Below are 17,969 nucleotides of genomic sequence, written 5' to 3'. Positions count from 1 at the left end.
GGCCCAGATCCAGGGGTCAAAGGTATACACTGCCATTGACCTCACCAATGGGTACTGGACTGTACCTGTCAGTAGAGAGGACCAATACAAGGTGGCCTTTACCTTCGGGGGGCAGCAGTACACTTGGACCCCGACTCCCTTCAGATACATCAACTCCGGCAATGAATTTAATATCTTCTTGCATAGGGCCATGCCCGACTTGGGGGGAAAGGGGTAACATAGCCTATGTAGATGATGTTCTAATCAAAAGCTCAACTGTGGAGGAACACATAGCAGAGATCCGTTCTATTCTGACCCAGTTGAGGGCTGCTGGAGCAAAATTATCTTTCCAAATAGCACAGTGGTACAGAAACCATGTCAACCTCTTGGGGCATGAGATAGCTCCTGAGGGTCTCTGTCTCCAGGGAAAGGAAGTAGAAGCACTCCAGAAACTAAAAGACCCCACAACTTTGCGTGACTAATTATAGCAGAAAGTTCATTGAGGACTACACAGAGATCACAAGACCCCTGATCCATCTGTTGAAGGGGGGGTCAAGTGGGAGTGGGGTCCAGAACAAGCCGATGTAGTAAGACAACTCAATAGAAGCCTCTCACAAGCGCCTTGCCTAGCTTACCCTGTCAAAAACAAGGAGTTCTTCTTGGAGACAGGGTTCTCAAATTGTTACGCTCTCCTGGTCTGTGCGGGGACGTTGGGGCACGATTGGAGCCCTCCCAGGACTTGGCTCCCTTGGATCGACTCTCTCCCCCAGCTGCTGCAAAATTGAAGGCTCGGGATGCTGGTACTGCCCCTGAGAGAAGATGAGAGGCAGTGAGAGTGGCATGGTGGTGTTGTGATCCCCCTCAACCCTTATGTACCGGAATGAAGTGAGCAAGAGTTTGCCCATGCAAGCTCACCTGTTTTAATGTAAGGATGAGCTCTCCGTCCTGCTTTCTCTCAGCAGGGGTGCCGTGGATGGACCTAGTTGCATCACTGGTCCTTAGCGTGGAGGTCGAGACCGGCTGCAACCTGTTCCGCCTTGAAGGTAGGTGTTTATAACAATGATTATTGTCCGTATCCTTTGTGGTGATTTTCCCCAATGATTACTGTCCTTAATATTATATTGTCCTTTCCTCTCTCTCTAGGTATGAATATGGCCCACAAGTGCGTGGTGATGGAAGAGAGTGATGGAAGAGAGTCCAATCTGGATAACCTACAAGTGGTAAGTTGACTTTCCGGATGATGCGCCAAGTTCGCGAGTTGCGCTGCCCAGCGTTTAGTTTATGCAATTGCTAACCCTCTGTCTCCTTTGCAGGTGATGGCAAGCGGTTCCCCGAACTCCTACCGGCTGCCAGATGAGAAGATCTGTGAGGATGCTGCGCCGGAAGATGGCCCTGTGTTGCTTGGGAGTTCGGGGCAGGTAAGTGCAAGGCGCAGCCCAAAGTGGATTTGAGGAGACAGGTAAGAGGTGTGCGGCCGCTGCTGGATTGGAAGCAAGTAGAAGTGCTCCAAGCGATGGCGAGGCTGATCTCAGGTAAGATGCGGGCGATAGCTGCAGAGTCGGAAGCGGGTAGTAGAGCTTTCAGCGATGGCGTGGCTGACCTCAGGTAAGATGCGCATGGTAGCTGCAGTGTCGGAAGCGGGTAGCAGAGCTTCCAGTAATGGCGTGGCTGACCTCAGGTAAGATGCGTGTGGCAGCTGCAGAGTGGGAAGCAGACAGCGGTGCTTCCAGCAATGGCGTGGCTGATTCCTGGTAAGATGCTGGATGGGTTCCGTAGACTGTCGATGCTCGTTCTGAACAGGTAAGTATCTGTAGACGGCGGAAAGCGTTACACTGCACAAGCAGACTAACACAATGCGCCAGCATGCTGGTGGGGCTGGCTTATATAGCCTGGCCCCAGCCACTCCCTTTAGGCCCCACCTTGTGTCCCCACCTTGCCACTCCCCCTGTCCTCTGCACTAGCCTTCCATGCATTTGTATGGCCCCGTCCGGCCTAGATGCACGTGCCCTGAGCATACTGTGTGCAGAGCACACTTTGAAATCAGCTTGGTGCCAGAGGCTCCAAGACTGGGTCTATTGGGACCCTGCAGGAGATAAAGTGAATGGCCCTTGACCAGTGGCCATGACACAAATACATGCTTGACTGCAGTATTATACCAAAAGCATGACAAGGTCAATAAAGTAATCTCCTATGCGAGTAAGACTTTATCCTCTGTGGAGGAAAAATTCAATGATTGTGAGAAGGCACTCCTGGCAATGGTGTCGGCATTGAATTATTACTACCCGTTCATCCAGGGGGAACACATCATAGTGGAGACTCCACACCAGCCTCTGCAATATCTTCAAAGTGACAGAATCTGGGCCAGAAATGTGAGTAATTCCCAAGTTACTTCCTGGATTCTGTCAATGCAAGGCTTTCCTGTGGAGGTCAGATATGGCCAAAACAAGAAGAGTCCTCTTGAGCAAGGTCTGGCTGACTTGCATGATTGTACTAGAGAAAACTGTCTCAAGGACGAAAGTCTTAAAATCAAGGACAACATGGAGGCATACCTTAATTCCCCACACAAAGTCTATGAAGAAGACAAGTGTGAGGGAATGCCCACTGTCTATGTGAATGGGTGCTCCTACCATGTTGACAACAACGGGGAAAAGGAACTTGTGGCCGGCGTGGGGTATGCATGGGTGAATGATGACCCAGAACCCTCCGCTGGGTACAAAATCGGTCCCCGTAGTAGACAAGTGGCAGAGCTGATGGCTGTGCATCAAGCCATCCTCACTGCTGTCCAACATCAACTCCACAAAATGGTCATAATCACTGATTCAGATTATGTTCGGAACGGGTTCGTGGAGCACCTGGTTAATTGGAAAACGAGAGGCATGCTATGTGCTAACAAACCACTAAAACATGGAAAACTAATACAAAATATTGATGATATGGTCACCTCGAATGGGATGACCATCTACTGGAAAAAGATCAAGGGTGATTCTAAAGTAGAGGGACCAGACAAAACTGGAAATGACTTAGCTGATCAGCTAGCCAAAACCAGAGCCATCCAAGGGGATCTACTTGAGATCGAGTCCCTGTTGGGGGAAATCCAGGTCACTGCTATCACTAGGTCCCGGACAAATGCTCACAATTAACTCTCAACTGCCCAGTGGAGTAAGTAGACCCCAGATGCTGATTTGATTACGGCTCAAAAAAGAGGATCCAATAATTGGTACGTTTTATCAACACATTGAGGATCCTAAGAACTTTCCCCTGACAGATACCGATTGCATTGGGAAAGAGGACCTCAGAGTGTTGATGAAATGTCCAAAAATTTTCAGAATCCAAGACGATTTGTTGGTGAGGAGATCCATATCTGGCTGTGACTAGTGGGTGGTCCCTACCTTATTTCGAAGCCTGATGCTAAGTCACGCCCATGATGCGGTGACAGCCTGTCATCGGGGGTTTCATACGACATTAGAAATATTGTGAGAGGCCACACATGGGGCAGGACCTCGGCCAATACTTGAAGGGGTGTCTTGTGTGTGCACAATTTCAGCCAACATCACTCACACACCATGCTCCCCTCCAAAAGAGGGGGATGACACTGCCTTGGTCAGATTTGCAAGTTGATTTCATCGGGCCCGTGATTCGCTCCTCTAGGGAGGACAAGTACATGTTGACCGTAACATGCTTGTTTACTAAATGGGTGGAATGTCTCCCGGCCCCAAATTGCAAGGCAGAAACATCAGCCGCCCTGATGATCAATCACATTTTCTCACGTTTTGGGCTACCCCAAAGGATTGAGTCAGACCCGAGGTAGTCACTTCACTAGCGAAGTGATGACAAAGATGTGGGAGATACTTGGGGTAAAAAGGAAATTACACATTGTATACCGCCGGTCCCCTAGTGGTGGAGTTGAGAGGTACAATAAAACTATTGTGAGCATATTAAAAAAGTTTGTGGCAGACTCTGGGCCAAGTTGGGATATTCGATTGCCCCTTGTCCTGATGGCCATCAGATCTACCCCTTCTTCAACAAAAATGTCTCCATTTGATCTGATGAATGGACGAAGGATGGTGCTACCCCAGCATCTGCTCTACAGAACCCAAGAGCAGACCTTGATAAATACCTCCACAACTCATGAGTATGTTGAGCATCTGAGAAAACACCTTCAACATGCTTTTGCCTATGCTCAGCGGAATGTAGAAAGATCTGCAGACAGTATGAAGACCCACTATGACCTTAAGACAACTAAAAAGGAATATCAAGTAGGAGACCGGGTGTACTTGTACAATTTCCAAAGGAACCAAGCCAAAGAGCACAAATTCCTCCCAAGTTGGCGGGGTCCTTTTGAAATTATGGACAGAATCTCACCAGTCGCCTACAGAATCTGCATCCCCAAGGGAAGTTTGACAGAAGGGGAAGACAATTGGGTCCACATAAACCAGCTAAAGAGTTGCGATCCCAGGCATACTTTGCGGCAAATAGAGGAGCCTACTGGAAACCCAGAGGGGGAAAATGCGAAGACATAAAAAGAATTATTAAATGTTCATTGAGTACATACAAGGAAAGAGAGTTAAGACCATTATTAAATGTAGGCGGGGAATCTTGTAAATTGTATTCAATGCATTCATCTGCCGCACTACACCTCTCGGGGAGCAGTAGTGGGGACATTTCCATAACTGTGCTATGTTCTGTTTTCTAGCACAGGAACGAAGAACCACCTAATTACCAAGGAGGACTCCTCGGGGACCAGAAAAAAAGAACCAAGAGCTCGGAGTGTCGCTCCACACTCCCAACCAGAACCAGCAAGGAGAGCTTGTTGCATCCATCTCTGATGGGAGAATCAACCGGATTTGTTTTCACATGGACCGAAGGAAAAATAATCCCACTTGCCCAACTCCCCCACGACTGGACGTCACAATGGAGTTGGGGGGGGGGATATGTGGAATATTTGTATCCACGCCACTGCGCAACACTGCACCCCTTTGCCAATGGGGAAAGAAAACTGCCAAAAATGGAGACGAACACCCCTCTGTGCACTAAATCTGCGAAATTGCTCATGGTTTACAAACCACAAAAGAGCTTCACACCCTGCCACACGCACAGGCAAAGTTGGTGTAAAAACAGGAATCACTGCTCTCACCTGTCACCTGTCATTTGTCACCTGAAGCAAGGCCACAGAATGGCTAAAATCCAAAAATGCCCTTAAAAATCCAGTTATTTTCCCAGTGAATTATTGAAAGGAAAGTGTGCTGAAATCATGGATTCTCCAGGCAGTCAGAGGAATCCAGGCCTCCCTGCCTGACAGTTGCTTAAGGAAATTAGCTGTCAAACCCATTTAAAGGTGATTCTTTTTCTGGGAGAAATTGCAAAATCCACTATTTAAAGCATGTTTGTGAAGGGCTAATTCTTTTAAAATGTCCAAATCCCTTATAAACTGTGCTTATATTTTATATGTGAAATGAAAAGACTTTAGTTGAAAGTAACCCAGTCTGGAGCTAAATCCACTATTTAATTCAGATCTGAGTGCCTGGCCTGGGAAAGTTGACATCTCAGCTTGACACTTCCTTGTAACCAGGAAGCCTAATGGTTCCCGCATAATGACAACAAGGCGACCAAAGAGGCTGCATTAGACATTCATCTGGGGGTGAAACGAAGAACAAAGGACAGGCTGAGCATTGACCTCTGCTGGGGGGGCAGGAGCCACCCCTCCAGGAAGGAAACACCATCCCTCCCCCCTGATCAAAAGACTGGACAGCTGCTACCTGGGAAGGGGAGGTTACAAAGGAGAACTTTGATGTTAAATCCTTATGTTTGATTAAAGTTTAGAACTCTTTAACTGAGCAACCTAAAGAGGAACAAATCTGAAAATTGGTAGACATTAACCTTATTTCAGGCTCTTGATTTGAAGACATTGATGAAACTTGTACCATTTAAGGAACCAAAGTTATGAAAAAAGTCTTATTATAGCAGACCGATTAATGTTGCGAACCCTACATTGTATGTACATGGTCCACTGATAAGCGCCCAGAGATGTACTGAATTAGAAATGATTAATCTGAACCGTTATAGTTCAAATTGATAAGAAATCCGTAGAATGACCAAGACAGCTCACACAAAGATGGGGAGTGAATGTGAACGTAGACAATCAAATATAAAATATGTGTCCAATTATATTAGGGTACATAATGTTAGAAATGTACATGCATGCAAAAGTTATGTTTTGGTAAAAATCAATGTGGGAGTTCCTAAATCCTGTCATAAGGATGACAGCTCTATTCAGACCGCCAACCAGGACAAAGTATGAGCCTGCAGCCACTCACAGCCGTGGGGGGAGTTTTTGAAATTCTGCCCACACCATAAACTGGGGGATGGCATTTGACAGTATAAATATAGGAGTTTCACTACACATAGGACACTGCTTCCAGAACCCATCCAGATGTCTGCGCAGCTCCTTATTCCAGAACTCTTCATCTTGTAGCTGATTCCAGAATTCTTTGAAGATCCAGATTTCTTTGCAGAATCCAGACTTAGTATTGCTGAACTATTGCTAGCTGGACCCAATTGCAAACATCCCAAACTTAAAAGAATAATTCTGATCCATCTTGGCATGCTACCATTAAGGCTTGCCCGCTGAAACTTGCATCCTGCTATCTACCTTCTCCACCGACCAGAAGGGCCCATCCAAATCCAGTGTGAGGTGCAGTCCAAAATTGACCAGAACCGTGCCGTTGATCCGATCCCTCAAGAGGTGCCCTGCTGCCGGTAGTCCTGATTAAATTCAATGACTGGAGCTGACGGTCCGATTTAATTACAAAGGACTGTATTAACAGGAAGAACCATGACCCATAGTATATCTGCATTGTATTATCCCAGTCTCAACCCATCCCATCTTTAAATTCAGAACCCTAGTATCGTTAGAATCCTTCTTGCGCTGACTTTTGTCTCATCTGTGTTACAAAACCGTAACTCCTTAGTGATTTTGAATAACTAAAGTAATTCCCAGAAATCGAGTATCCACCACGGACTGGTTGCGCCTGCTATATAGCTGTGAAGTTTCATGTGTGGCATTCTCTTTTTCATAGTCCTTAATATAGCATAGAAAACGTATCTTTCATTTTTAAAATCGAATTTCTGTTTCCAATTTCGCGCCTATTTTGCAAAAATGCCTCTGACTAAAACCTCCATAACTTCGTCAATTTTAAAGCTAGAAAAGAAATTTCAACTCTCACTGATACCTAAAACCATTGGCTACGTCCACAACTAATCGAGGAACAGTGTATTTCTCCAATATTTCATAGTAAAAGTTTCCCACGAATTTGCAAAGTTCAAAAGTTTACACGTGTCTTTGTCCCATTTCAAAGTGCTTCTTCTGATCTACAATGTGTACTATTGTTTATATTGTAGCTCGTGTGTTAGGACTTGTTTAGTGTTGCTTTCCTCAGAAATTCTATCCATTTAAGCATTTTTGCACCCTTTGGCATTATTTTACAAAGCAATTTTTACCTGTCTGTTTAAAAGTGTCATTTGCCCAAAACGTTTTTTTTTTCTCTTGTTTGGGGAGGGAAGATTGCCTATAAACTCTAGACCTTGTCTTTCATTCCTCAATACCTGCTGGTTACACACATTTGTATAGGTTTGCTCATTTGTACTCCAGTACTTTGCAGGGGGGACCATTAACCTAAACGCTATATGTGCCCAAAACAAAACTGTTCTTTTTCCTGTGTTTTCTCTGCTGCATCATTATAAGTGAATTCAATTGCTTGACTTATTTTCTGAATTGTATTCTCCCCAGTAGGTGATTGCTGTCATATATATATATATATATATATATATATATATATATATAACTTATGTGTGATTGGAATATTAAATAAATAAATAAATATTTACCTTTACAAACTAGCCAGATTCCTGGTTCAGTGTGACGTAGGGGGTATTTTGAGACGGGTGTGATATGAGTGGTATATCATTCAGAATATTGAATTTATAGACACAAATAAATAAGGGTTTTATTGCGCACTACATGCTAGGCGAGACTTTGGTGTGTGCCTGATTGAAATCCCTTGACACATGGATAATTGTACTGCGGGGCAGGTTGTGAAGGGCGATGAGGAATACATGGAAGGAACATCCAGTCAAAAGAACGTTACCATGGGTGAGTAACTTGTTCTTCGAATGGATTTTGTCCTTCCCCCACGTATTCCTCATTTTATGATAAATTTCCAAAGCAGTGTAAGTATTCCTGGAGGTGGGAGTCAGAATTTTCAGGCTCATTATAATTTACGTGTTCCTTCATAGGTCAGTGTGCACAGAATGTAGCACTGCCTTTCCAAATAAACCTTCTCGGATTGCAGAAGAGTCCAGATTATAATGTTTGGTAAAGGTGTGTATGGACGACCATGTGGCAGCCACACAAATATCCCTAATTGGGACACCCCTCTGTAATGCAGAGGAGGTAGCCATGCCCTCCTCCCCCCTGGTTGAATGTGCTCGAAGACCCTCCAGAGAATCATTTTCTGCTAGTCTGTAGCATTCCGTTATTCCCAAAATAATCCATCTTGAAAATAAAGAGAATAGTTTAAAACTTTCTGTTTGGCACGTTAATTCTCTTTCAAGAATGCATAGGTTTGGTCAGCTAACTGATGCTTGTGCTGGCCGGTGAATACAAATGGCCCATGTTCAGTTCTTAACACTGAAATGTTAAGCACACACTGTGTAAAAACAATGGCTTGTTAAATGAGCCATCACTTATAAACTTCCCCACTTGAAAGGCTGTCAACACAAAGAATGAGGGGCACAGGGTGTGTGACTCCAGAGCACCTCACACACTGCATTTGGAATAGGCATTCCTTTGGTTGCAATTTCCGAACGCATCCAGTCATCCACAAGCCAGCAGAGAGCAGCCAGCCGCACATTTCAGAGGAGCGCCCACCGGCATAGCAGTCTATGTGATCTGTTGTCCGGCAAGCTGAGAAGCAGCTTTCTGGGTAGGCCCCTTACTGCACCCCCCTCCTGAGCTGTTTAGCTCTGTGGCCCAGGCCATCGCCTGCTTCGCACGTTCCAAGAAACGGGACTGCAATTCAGTGTGGTTGTTCGGAAACAGACCGGCAAATGGCTGTTGTGTGCTGCTTTGCAGGATGAGGAGCTTGGGCGTAAGTGTGGCGCAGCAGTCAATCTGGGACCAGAGACATGCTGCACGTCCTGACAAATTCTGCTGCAGCCTTTTTGGGCCATTAGTTATGCGCTGTACATAACATACCCCCAAAAGTCATTAGAACATGTGAAGGCAAGAGTCTGTGCAGAAGGGTCATCACGTGATCCTGCGGGTGTCCCGAATCTCGCTCACGGGCTAAAGTCATCATTTAGATTTGTGGCACGCGAACTGCCTGTATTGGAATGTTTTGTGGCAAATTTTTATTGCGCTTGTGTTTCACCTTCATTGGGGAGGACATGATATGATAGATTATTTATAACGCACTTAATACCCAGAGGTTTCTAAGCGTGGACACAGGGATCGAACCCGTGTTGCTCCATGTTGTCTTGCTTCCAAGCCGCGCACGTTACCCCTGAGCTATCCTCCCGAGATCCCTGAGCTATCCTCCCGAGATCAAGTATATAGTCTTGGAAATCATCAGTTTGGAACATCTGTTTTTGAATTGTGAGGCATTCAGCGCTTTGGTGTAAAGTGCTTAATAAATACAAATTACTTTGTCTGCTGTTTCTTGTCTTGCTTCTTTTCTAGGGTGAAGCTCTAAGCTTTTTGAAGTGTGCCATGTTTCTTGTGATGGAATCATTGTCCCTACTTTTTTGTCACATTGGTCCCATCTCTGTGGGTGATGGTGAGTGGAGTTGCTTCCCGCAGGCGTGCTTATTTTTGACAGGAGGGGATGTCCCCTTACTTGATGTCAGGTACCTTTGCACAACGGGTTGCAATCATTTGAAATGTATTTTAGTCAACCTGCTCTTTGCTGATGTCAACAAGAGTCCATGAGGAGTGTGCCAGAATGGGCATGTTGATAAGGTGTAACAATCCTGAAAGCAGTGGGGAATCGCCCCACAGATGGTCCGCACTCCTATATGTGGTTAAACTGAACCACTATTGTTTCACAACAGATATAATTAAATAATTATCTAAAATAGTAATTCAGAAAACATTTAGAATAAAACAACAAAGTTTTTTTTGTCTCATTGTGGCTACTGTTGTACTGTGAACTGTGTCCCATGAGGCTCTCTCCCACTCAGTGGCGTTGCCAGGAATCAAATTTAGGAGGGGCACAGAGGGGGCCAAAGACAAAAGTAGGGGGGCACAGACAAATGTAGGGGGAGAACATGGTCACTGCTCGTCTTAGGTAGGTGGGGCACAATGGGGGGCACAGGGTTTCACAGGGGGGGCCTCGCCCCCCCAGGTTTCCCCTAGTGACACCACTGCTCCCCCTCTCTAGGTCCCCACCCTACCTGGGGTACCGTTGTGTTTGCCTATCTGCTCCTCCTGTGTGGTCCGTACTGTGTGCCCCCAGCGCCCCCCTTGCGCTTCTTGCGTGCGCACTGTTGGCTGCGTTTCTTCCTCCCCCTGCCGCTCCCTCCTCCTCCGACTCTCCTACTCGCACCCTCTATGGTGCTTTCCGTCTCTCCCATCTTCTCTATCTGCTACTCTATCTCCTATCCTATCCCTCTCACTAAGTCTGGAAGGAAAAAGTTCAAGAGGGACATCCTAGTCTCCAACCCAGGCCTCCCTATCGCTGATACCTACATCAGTGCTTCCTCCAGACTCTCACTGACATCCTCTTTGTCGTTCCCTCACCAGGCCTATGGACCCCTCACATGGTCTGGCTCTCTCTCCCATCTCTTCCTCTCCCATTAATCGTAGCACACAGTGGGAGGTTCTCTTGTCCCCCTTCCACTCCTCCAATACCATCATTAATGTTTATCTGAATGGCACTGTCCAGGGCCCTCGGCCCAATCTCCTCCTTTTCGATAGGCGTCGCCCGTATCTTATCAACTTTGGACTTTTCATGCTACTCCTACTAGCACCTCCCTGGCCCCTCTGTCACCTCCTTCTTCCGCCACCTCCTTTTACCACCTGTGCCCACTCTCGGGCCCCTCTACCACTTCCGCTGGGTGTACCTCAAGCCTATACCCCACCCCGGAAGTCTTTCAAATGTGGCAACCTGCTCCACGTCACTACTCTCATCTCTGGCTCTGCTGTCAAATTCTCCTCTGACATCTGCCACCTCCTCGAAGAACTTGACCTGGATGTCCTCGCTCTAACCGAGACATGGTTCACAGCCAGCTCTTTCATGAGTTTTGACACTCTCTTCCTTGATGGCTACAAGATCCCCTCGGAGCACAGAACTAACCGACCCAGAGGTGGAGTAGCTCATCTTTCCAGAGTGGGACCCTGCTTCTGTCATTCATATACAGGCTTACTGCTCCGTTGAATGCCTGGTTTGCATGCTCTCTACCTCTCCTGGCCTTTCTCTGACTGTCGCCACCATCTACAGGCCACCTGACCAGGTTGCCCTCTTCCTCTGAGTGGGCTGACCTCTCCTCTTCTCTCCTTACCTCTACCTCCTCCTCAGAGACCTCAACATCCACCTGGATGCTTCTAATCCCTCATCTGTGCTCTTCCGCAACCTCTGCAACACTCTCTCTCTCCTCATTCTACCCTCTGGTCCGACACACTCTGCTGGACACACCTTGGATATTGTCATCTCCTTAGACACCCCCCTCTCTAACCCTCTCACCACCCCTCTCTCTCTTGGACTGCCCACTTCCTGCTTTACTCTCATATGAAACTCTGTCCCTCAGGCTAAGCCCACCTCAGCACTACCACCTACCTTCTCGGTCATTCGGCCCATGAAGCGTGTGTCCGTGTATGCCTTTGCCTCTATTTTCTCTGCTCCTCCTACTCCTGCTGCTGACTCACACTCTGACACAGCCCTCTCTAACTTGCATCTTGCTATCTCCAACACGCTGTACTTCCTTGCAACTGTCATGCGAATCCATCTGAAGCCTATCTCCAAGTGCAACTCTTGGTATGACTGTGATCTCGCCGCCCTGAAACGCAAGTGCACTGTGGTTGAGAGGAAGTGGATTGTTCCAAAGGCAAAAAAGGTGCTCTGTCCTGTCCAAAAAGAGTCCACATCCAAGCCCATGTCTCAGCGGCCTCCAACAAAATGGCCGAACTCTTCTGCAGTCTCCACCTGTCCTGTTCAGTCCCAGGCCCTATGTATGGCTCTGGCTTCTCACTTCACCATAAAAACTCAGGACATCCTGTACTCTCTTCTCCTCTCCCTCTACCTCTCTCGGCCCCCCTCAGGCCACCTCTCCCTCTCCTCCTCTCCCTCTCTCCTCTTTCTCTCCAACAGCACCTGACAATGTTTCTAGAATAGTCCGATCTATGAAAGTGTCGTCCATACAGGTGCTGCTCCAGAACCATCAAGGACCATGTCGACACCCTCTCTCCAGCCGTGATCGATTTCTGCAATCACTCTTTCACCACTGGATCTTTCCCCTCTCTCCTCAAGCACTCCCTTGCACACACCCTCCTTAAAAAGCCTTCTGCCGATCCTACCTGCTGGCAAACTACCACCCGATCTCTATCACTCCTTTCCTGAGCAAACTCCCGGAAAATCTGGCCATTTCCCAGCTTACTCTCTACACCGAATCTGTTGGTTGCCTCTGCGACCATCAGTCTGGTTTCACAGCAGCCATAGGCACGGAAACTGCTCTCCTGAACCCCCATGAAGAGCTTCTCTCTAATCTTAACTCCAGCCTACCTTCTGTCCTCATCCTCATTGACCTTTCCTCTGCTTTTGACATGGTCACTCACAGCTTCCTGATCAATCGACTCTGCGAGACCCTGGGCATTACGGATCAGGCCCTGGAGTGGTTGACCTCCTTCCTTCTGGACCGACCCTGCAAGGTCCAACATGGGCCCTTTCTCTCCACTACCTCTCTCTCCACTTGTGGTGTTCCACAGGGCTCTACCCTGGCTCTTTAATGTCTACCTGGCCCCTTTGGCCCACCTGATCTCTACCTTCTCCACTAACTTTCAGTGTTATGCGGATGACACTCCGCTCTCTTTCAGGCTCCTCTCAGCCTCCTCTCCTCTCTCGCTCATTCCTGACTGTCTATCCGTGATTCAGGATTGGTGCGCCTCCAACGATCTCTGCCTTAATGCCAGTAAGACAGAGATCCTTCTCATTGGGACCCCTGCTCCTGTTTTTCCACTCACTCTGGCCGCACTCCTTGGGCCCTGCTTGTCGCCTTCCTGTGAGGCAAAAAACCTTGGTGTCATCTTCGACTCCACCCTCCCAGGGACGTCATTTGGGGGTCGCCAGGGGTCGCAGTTGCGACCCCTGAGCTCTCCCTTGCTACCCCTGTGGTATCCCGTGCTATCCCTAGGAAAAAAAGATTTTTTGTAAACTTTTTTTTTTGTAACTTTTTAAAAAAAAATTTAAGCTCTTGGGTTGTGGCCAGTGTCATGTGGCTCTTTATTTTTGGAGTGGCAGACTTTCTTGTTCAGGGCTCTCAAAAAAAAATGGGGTTCCACAAGTGTATCACTTTAAGCAGTGACGCTAAATAAGAAAGAATAGGAATAAAACATAATTTGTCTTTCTGGAATTCTATCCAGTAATTGCCAGACTCATAAAGGTTGATTTCCAGGCACACTTCAGGGGGTGAGTCACTGATGTAGCCTGTTCGTAAACACCTCAACTCAGCCTTTCACCCTTCTGAGGTCGATAAATGAGAACCAAGATAGGTTGGGTGATATTGTATGTATAAGCGCTTAAGCGTAAGTGCTATATATTACCATATCATTATCATTTTGCCTTGGGTGTCTGCTAGCATTCACAATAATTTGGTAATATGGTCCTATACACACTGATATTAACGATAAATATGGTGATCCATTCTTCTATGAAATGTATATAATATTACAGTGATATTGCAATCATATTTCTCACAGTGTACTTAGGAACAATATGTGATGTCCCTTCCTGTTTTGCTAAGGGGTGAAAGGTTGTGTTCCATCGTTTCTCATGATGTCACTTCGAGGTGGGGGGGGGGGGTCAAATGACATCAGTGCCTGTGGTGTCATCAGAGGTCAAAGGTCATGTGGTGTCATTTCCGCTACCCCTGGCATTTTGGTGAAATGACGTCCCTGCACCCTCCTCTTCTCTGCTCACATCAGACCTTGCCAACAAGGCCCACTACCAGCTGCACCTCATTGGAGGTATTCTTACTTTTCTCACTTTCCCCCAGAAGCTCACTGTCTCCAGATTCCTGATTCGCTCTAGGCTGGACTACTGTAACAGGTTCTTTCTCAATCTGCCTTTCTCTACTCTCCACTCTGTTCAACGAATCCAGAACAGGACTGTGAGACTTATCCTTGGCCTCAAGCTCAGGGACCGTATCTCTCCAGCACTGAAATCTCTCCACTGGCTCCCGGTGGCTGCAAGGATCAAGTTTAAGACCCTCTGCATCGTCCACAAGGCTTTCTGGGGCCGGGCCACGCATTGCATCCAACTCTCTCTTTCAAAATACCTTCCGTCCCGAGCCCTTTGCTCAGCTACCACCAACTCTCCAAGGGTCAGACGCTTCTCCGGGCAGAGAGTGGGGGGTGGGTAGAGCTCTCTCTTTTGCAGGTTCCTCCCTCTGGAATGGTATCCCTGTCCCTCTCAAACTTGAGCCGGACCACCTGAAGTTCCGGAAGCAGCTTAAGACTTTCCTTTTCTCCTCTGCTTTCTCCCTTTCCCTCCCCTGCTGACCAACCTCTCTGCAGTGCCCGCTGGTTGCATGGCTACCCTCAGAGCCTCACTGGGCACCAGACTCCTCCATGACAAGTCTCCACTGCACTGCCTCCGGGTCTACCGTGCACATAGGGGCTGTAACCTTTACAGTCCCCTGCCTCCTTGTACTTACCCAGAGCCACGCTGCCCTGGCTACACTTAGAGTAATTGCTGCCCTGATTGCACTTCCCACCTCCCTCTCCCTGGCACTCCTGCCCCCTCACTTCCCCCCTGCACTTCGTTCTGTCACACTTACACGATCTGAATGACACAAAGCCTAGTAAGATAGTTTGTCTTGTCCTCCCTACCTTGTCTTGTCATGCCTTGAAACACTTGCGTATAGGCGCGTAATAAATGACATATATCATATCGTGCACAAGCACACTTGAAGTGAAGAAATCTGGAATATCGCACAACGTGTTTCAGACCGTTGGTCCTTTTTCAAGAGCATTTATCTGAAATATACACAAACCAATATGCATATTCAAACCAAAAAGACAACAAAAAGCAGCACTTCTATCAATTCGAACCATAATACTGTGATTCTTACAATAACCCACACAACAAAGTGTCCCAGTTACAGAACTAAAGAATGATGATATTGGGATTACTATAGTTTGTAAAACAATTAGAGCTACCTAACTATTAGAACCAACTCAAAGAATCTTTACGTGAATCCTACATACGAAATATATATGCCAAAATTATAAAAATATAAAAGGACAGACTGGCAATTGTTGGATAAAAAAGGTACTGGCTGGTGAAGGGATCTGGGAAGTGGCACTAGGCCCATCCCTCTCTCCCTCAACTAGCTGCAGATTTCTACCCTAGCCCAGGCATCCGTAGCCCCCAGCTATTCTCCAGGGCACAGTAACCCCCTACTCTCTATTCTCTGCCTTGCTTTAAGCGGCAGTCCCTGAGATGCTGACTCTTTCTCCCTTAGGGACCACCTACCTGTTTCTACACTACCGACGATGTTAGTACTGATGTTGATACTAGAGGGTTGTGTATGTGTGCCTTCTGATCTAGCCCTCTGTCTCCTTACTATTCTCCTCCTCCCACTCCTGCGAACTTTACCCACCTTCTCTCCTCCCCATGTCTGTCTCTGATGTTACTACCCTTCTCCCTACCACTCTCGCCTCTTCTCTCTTCGTTCCCCCACACTATTGCTGCTCTTCCTTCTCTACCAGCACTATTAATACTCCCTGTACTACCTTGTCTACTACTGCTCTGACTAGTACTTCTCCCTCTACTACTACTTTTTCTGTTACTCCCCCCTCTGCTTCTACTCTCCTTCTACTATTTCACTACTGTTACTCCTCTCGCTAGGACTACCAAAACTCCTCTTACTCAGGAACGCCATTTCACCAAAATGCCAGGAGTAACAGAAGGGACATTACACAACTCTTGACCTCCCTGATGACTTTACAGGAACTGATGTCATGCCGTGTCATTTGACCACCACCACCCAAGTGATATCATGGAAAGTGATGTCATGTAATTTGACTCAACTACCAACTGACATGACAGGAAGTGATGTCACACAACTGCGAAACTGCTTTCTTTGCTAAGGCTTGTTTTTTTGTTTTTTTTACAGGACTTCTGATGCGAGGTCCCCACGGTTGCTTAGTAAACAAGCATCTACGGGCACACTAGGCGAAAACATGTTTATTACACCAGTAGCACATTAAGGGCCTCATCACAAGTTGGGCGCAGTGCTAAAAACGCAGCGGTAATGCTATTAACGCTGCATTACCGCTACACCCAACTATGAGTTGGGCCGCTAGCAGCATCACTAACATAACAAGGCAATAGTGGTAAGTGGGCTGCAGGCCTAGATACATGGCTAGTAGCATCGCTGAGAGTATATGGCAATTGCTGTATGGCCTTACCGTAGACATAGCTGAGCATGCAGACAGTAAGGGAGATATTTTAGGTAGCACACGCCTAGTAGCAGGATGGGCAATGGGCTGGTGCTTGAGCAGGCTTATGGAACTACGACTAGGTGCAGCGCTGCATGACGAAGAAAGCGGGTGCAAGACCTGAATGATAGGAATTGTTAAGGTCTGTGCAGGCAATGCACGAGTCTGGATGCAGGCGCCCCCATGTGGCTGTGTTTCAGTATGGAATGCAGCGGAAGCAGATGGCTGCAATGTCTTTCTATGCATTGCGTGAGACAGCAAGGATACCTGGTCAAGCAGCGGCGAGTTATCAGCCCGGGCAGTGCCTAACCCAACGGTAAGCAGATCTTTGATGTTAGAAAGGGTGCAGGCGTGATGAGCTCTTACAGAAGAGCGTTAGAGGAGGTGAGGAGACAGTGTATTACTGCACGGACGTGGGGCGGGAACTCAAATTGTGTGAGACAGGCTGCCGGGCCACAATATTCTTCATGTCTAAATGGATGCAATCAATATTCTTCATGTATAAATGCATATTTGACCTAGTGTTCGTGTTTCTTTGTGGTGCGTGCGTATTTGCTTTGTGTCTATTGCATGCATGTGTGTTTTTTTTCTGTGGGTTTGTTCATTCTCGCCATCCTTGGTTACATTAGGTTCATTTCCTGCTGTACCTGCTTGGGATAGGGGCATGGTCGCCTTAGTAACATTTTTCACCTGTGCGATATTGGGGTGGGAGAGGGGCAGTAGCTGTGAATGACGTATTCATCTGCCTTTCAACAGTTACACAAACACACACTCAGTAAAGAGATTGCAACTGCCACACATGGAACAGAGCGAACCATCGAGGCTTGCACTAGTCTCACACACGTGAGAGAGAGCTGCTACGGAGGAAGAATTGTACCCATGAGTGTCACGTTCTGATGGTGGGCTAAGTGTTGATATAAAGTGCCAATGAAATAGCAAATACACATAGTGGGAGGAATAATGCCATAGAAATTCAGCTCTCATTCAGAAGCTATGCCAGTCGAACAAATTGCCCCATCATCTCATTTTGCCTTCATGCGGGTACCAGGAACAGCAGATATACTTCTGCAATACAATCTACCACAGCAGTAGTTTCAAACTGAGTGAACCTCTGGCAGGCTTTCTCTCAGACAGTGGTTACATAAGGACATTCCCATACCAAATGTTTAAAATAATTGAAACCATTTGCATATCTGCATTCCCCTTGCTTCTATTGTTACTAAATTTCAAGAAACCAGTTTGGCAATATTTGATACAATGTAGATACCATTTTTGACAG

This window comes from Ambystoma mexicanum, chromosome 2p (genome assembly GCF_040938575.1).
Source record: "Ambystoma mexicanum isolate Mex_15411 chromosome 2p, UKY_AmexF1_1, whole genome shotgun sequence".
In the NCBI taxonomy this organism is placed as follows: domain Eukaryota; kingdom Metazoa; phylum Chordata; class Amphibia; order Caudata; family Ambystomatidae; genus Ambystoma; species Ambystoma mexicanum.
This window is presented reverse-complemented; position numbering follows the sequence as displayed.